General features: G+C 40.8%; 1 pseudogene; it reads right to left on the reverse strand.

The window, feature by feature from the left end:
• LOC147964894 (uncharacterized) overlaps nt 1–4,048 on the reverse strand; it is a 43,489-nt pseudogene extending 39,441 nt beyond the window's left edge.
• Between the last annotated feature and the right edge of the window lie 966 nt (nt 4,049–5,014).

A 5,014-nucleotide genomic window follows, 5' to 3' on the forward strand; every position in this document is an offset into this window, starting at 1 on the left:
TATTATTGCCTCTAGGGCATATTTCCTTCAGTCTCCCACTTGCACTAGAGTCAATAATCTAGATTACACAGTAATGATTCTAACACCCATGGAGCCTTGGTGCTGATCATGTTTTGCTCGTGGAAGAGGCTTAGTCAATGGGTCTGCAACATTCAGATCCATATGTATCTTGCAAATCTCTATGTCTCCCACCTGGACTAGATCCCGGATGGAATTGAAGCATCTCTTGATGTGCTTGGTTCTCTTGTGAAATCTGGATTCCTTCGCCAAGGCTATTGCTCCAGTATTGTCACAAAAGATTTTCATTGGACCCGATGCACTAGCTATTACACCTAGATCGGATATGAACTCCCTCATCCAGACTCCTTCATTTGTTGCTTCCGAAGCAGCTATGTACTCCGCTTCACACGTAGATCCTGCCACGACGCTTTGTTTAGAACTACACCAACTGATAGCACCACCGTTCAATGTAAACACGTATCCGGTTTGCGATTTAGAATCGTCCGGATCAGTGTCAAAGCTTGCATCAACGTAACCATTTACGATGAGCTCTTTGTCACCTCCATAAACAAGAAACATATCCTTGATCCTTTTCAGGTATTTCAGGATGTTCTTGACCGCTGTCCAGTGATCCACTCCTGGATTACTTTGGTACCTCCCTGCTAGACTTATAGCAAGGCACACATCAGGTCTGGTACACAGCATTGCATACATGATAGAGCCTATGGCTGAAGCATAGGGAACATCTTTCATTTTCTCTCTATCTTCTACAGTGATCGGGCATTGAGCCTTACTCAACTTCACACCTTGTAACACAGGCAAGAACCCTTTCTTTGCTTGATCCATTTTGAACTTCTTCAAAACTTTGTCAAGGTATGTGCTTTGTGAAAGTCCAATTAAGCGTCTTGATCTATCTCTATAGATCTTAATGCCCAATATATAAGCAGCTTCACCGAGGTCTTCCATTGAAAAACTCTTATTCAAGTATCCCTTTATGCTATCCAGAAATTATATATCATTTCCAATCAGCAATATGTCATCCACATATAATATTAGAAATGCTACAGAGCTCCCACTCACTTTCTTGTAAATACAGGCTTCTCCAAAAGTCTGCACAAAACCAAATGCTTTGATCACACTATCAAAGCGCTTATTCCAACTCTGAGAGGCTTGCACCAGTCCATAAATGGATCGCTGGAGCTTGCACACTTTGTTAGCTCGCTTTGGATCGACAAAACCTTCCGGTTGCATCATATACAACTCTTCTTCCAGAAATCCATTCAGGAATGCAGTTTTGACATCCATTTGCCAAATTTCATAATCATAAAATGCGGCAATTGCTAACATGATTCGGACAGACTTAAGCATCACTACGGGTGAGAAGGTCTCATCATAGTCAATCCCTTGAACTTGTCGAAAACCTTTCGCAACAAGTCGAGCTTTGTAGACAGTAACATTATCGTCAGCGTCAGTCTTCTTCTTGAATATCCATTTATTCTCAATTACTCGCCGATCATAGGGCAAGTCAACCAAAGTCCATACTTTGTTCTCATACATGGATCCCATCTCAGATTTCATGGCCTCAAGCCATTTTGCGGAATCTAGGCTCACCATCACTTCTTCATAGTTCGTAGGTTCATCATGATCTAGTAGCATGACTTCTAGAACAGGATTACCGTACCACTCTAGTGCGGATCTTATTATGGTTGATCTACGAGGCTCAGTAGTAACTTGATCTGAAGTTTCATGATCATCATCATTAACTTCCTCACTGATTGGTGTAGGTGTCACAGAAACCGGTTTCTGTGATGAACTATTTTCCAATAAGGGAGCAGGTACAGTTACCTCATCAAGTTCTACTTTCCTCCCACTCACTTCTTTCGAGAGAAACTCCTTCTCTAGAAAGTTTCCGAATTTAGCAACAAAAGTCTTGCCTTCGGATCTGTGATAGAAGGTGTACCCAACAGTGTCCTTTGGGTATCCTATGAAGACACATTTCTCCAATTTGGGTTCGAGCTTACCAGGTTGAAGCTTTTTCACATAAGCATCGCAGCCCCAAACTTTTAGAAACGACAACTTTGGTTTCTTGCCAAACCACAGTTCATAAGGCGTCGTCTCAACGGATTTAGATGGTGCCCTATTTAACGTGAATGCGGCCGTCTCTAAAGCATAACCCCAAAACAATAGCGGTAAATCAGTAAGAGACATCATAGATCGCACCATATCTAGTAAAGTACAATTACGACGTTCGGACACACCATTACATTGTGGTGTTCCGGGTGGCGTGAGTTGCGAAACTATTCCACATTGTTTCAAATGTACACCAAACTCGTAACTCAAATATTCTCCTCCATGATCAGATCATAGAAACTTTATTTTCTTGTTACGATGATTTTCAACTTCACTCTGAAATTCTTTGAACTTTTCAAATGTTTCAGACTTATGTTTCATTAAGTAGATATACCCATATCTGCTTAAGTCATCTGTGAAGGTGAGAAAATAACGATATCCGCCACGAGCCTCAATATTCATCGGACCACATACATCTGTACGTATGATTTCCAACAAATCTGTTGCTCTCTCCATAGTACCGGAGAACAGCGTTTTAGTCATCTTGCCCATGAGGCATGGTTCGCAAGTACCAAGTGATTCATAATCAAGTGGTTCCAAAAGTCCATCAGTATGGAGTTTCTTCATGCGCTTTACACCGATATGACCTAAACGGCCGTGCCACAAATGAGTTGCACTATCATTATCAACTCTGCATCTTTTGGCTTCAACATTATGAATATGTGTGTCACTACTATCGAGATTCAATAAGAATAGGCCACTCTTCAAGGGTGCATGACCATAAAAGATACTAGATGATACCCCGCACGTTGTTGCGGGAATATTTTGCAACATATTTCAATGTGATTCGTTGTATTAAACATGAATATTTGAAGTAATAATATAAAAGGCTAACAATAAGAAATACATATAATTATTGTGCTTGATTACTATTTAATTGTAAACTATTTATTAAATGTATATAGCATAATAGAATGAAAACCCTCATGTATGTTGCATGTTGAGATAGGTCTTTTTTCCATGCAAGTCATGATGAAGTGGCATGCTTGCATGTTGAGAGACATATGATAGTGGGGGTGGGCCTTTTTTCATGCATGTTGTATGATGATGTGGCATGCTTGCATGTTGAGAGAAATAGTTAATGGGGGCTAGCTATTTAGATATAGAAGATTACTCATATAAATAGAACAACCATTATTCTCTAATTTAAATGAATAACCGTCTCGCATCAAACAAGATCCAGATATAGTGTTCATGCTCAACGCTGGCACCAAATAAAAATTATTTAGGTCTAGTACTAATCCCGAAGGTAGATGTAGAGGTAGCGTGCCGACCGCGATCACATCAACTTCGGAACCATTTCCCACGCGCATCGACACCTCGTCCTTAGCCAATCTTCACTTAATTCGTAGCCCTTGTTTCGAGTTGCAAATATTAGCAACAGAACCAGTATCAAATACACAGGTGCTACTGCGAGCATTAGTAAGGTACACATCAATAACATGTATATCACATATACCTTTGTTCACCTTGCCATCCTTCTTATCCGCCAAATACTTGGGGCAGTTTCGCTTCCAGTGACCAGTTTGCTTGCAGTAGAAGCACTCAGTTTCAGGCTTAGGTCCAGACTTAGGTTTCTTCTCTTGAACAGCAACTTGCTTGCTGTCCTTCTTGAAGTTCCCCTTCTTCTTACCTTTGCCCTTTTTCTTGAAACTAGTGGTCTTGTTGACCATCAACACTTGATGCTCCTTCTTCATTTCTACCTCCGCAGCCTTTAGTATTGCGAAGAGCTCGGGAATTGTCTTATCCATCCCTTGCGTGTTATAGTTCATCATGAAGCTCTTGTAGCTTGGTGGCAGTGATTGGGGAATTCTGTCAATGGCGCTATCATTCGGAAGATTAACTCCGAGTTGAATCAAGTGATTATTATACCCAGACATCTTGAGTATATGCTCACTACAGAACTATTCTCCTCCATCTTGCAGCTATAGAACTTATTGGAGACTTCATATCTCTCAATCCAGGCATTTGCTTGAAATATTAACTTCAACTCCTTGAACATCTCATATGCTCCATGACGTTCAAAACGTCGTTGAAGACCCAGTTCTAAGCCGTAAAGCATGGCATAATGAACTATCGAGTAGTCATCAGCTTTGCTCTGCCAGACGTTCATAACATCTGGTGTTGCTCCTGCAGCAGGCCTGGCACCCAGCGGTGCTTCCAGGACGTAATTATTCTGTGCAGCAATGAGGATAATCCTCAAGTTACAGACCCAGTCCGTGTAATTGCTACCATCATCTTTCAACTTTGCTTTCTCAAGGAACGCATTAAAATTCAACGGAACAGCAGCACGGGCCATCTATCTACAATCAACATAGACAAGCAAGATACTATCAGGTACTAAGTTCATGATAAATTTAAGTTCAATTAATCATATTACTTAAGAACTCCCACTTAGATAGACATCCCTTTAATCCTCTAAGTGATCACACGATCCAAATCAACTAAACCATGTCTGATCATCACGTGAGATGGAGTAGTTTCAATGGTGAACATAACTATGTTGATCATATCTACTATATGATTCATGCTCGACCTTTCGGTCTCCGTGTTCCGAGGCCATATATGTTATATGCTAGGCTCGTCAAGTTTAACCTGAGTATTCCGCGTGTGCAACTGTTTTGCACCCGTTGTATTTGAACGTATAGCCTATCACACCCGATCATCACGTGGTGTCTTAGCACGAAGAACTTTCGCAACAGTGCATACTCGGGGAGAACACTTATACTTTGATAATTTAGTGAGGGATCATCTTATAATGCTACCATCAATCAAAGCAAGATAAGATGCATAAAATATAAACATCACATGCAATCAATATAAGTGATATGATATGGCCATCATCATCTTGTGCTTGTGATCTCCATCTCCGAAGCACCTCCAT

Source organism: Triticum urartu, chromosome 6A (assembly GCF_056163025.1).
Source record: "Triticum urartu cultivar PI428250 chromosome 6A, HENAU_Tu73, whole genome shotgun sequence".
Lineage (NCBI taxonomy): Eukaryota > Viridiplantae > Streptophyta > Magnoliopsida > Poales > Poaceae > Triticum > Triticum urartu.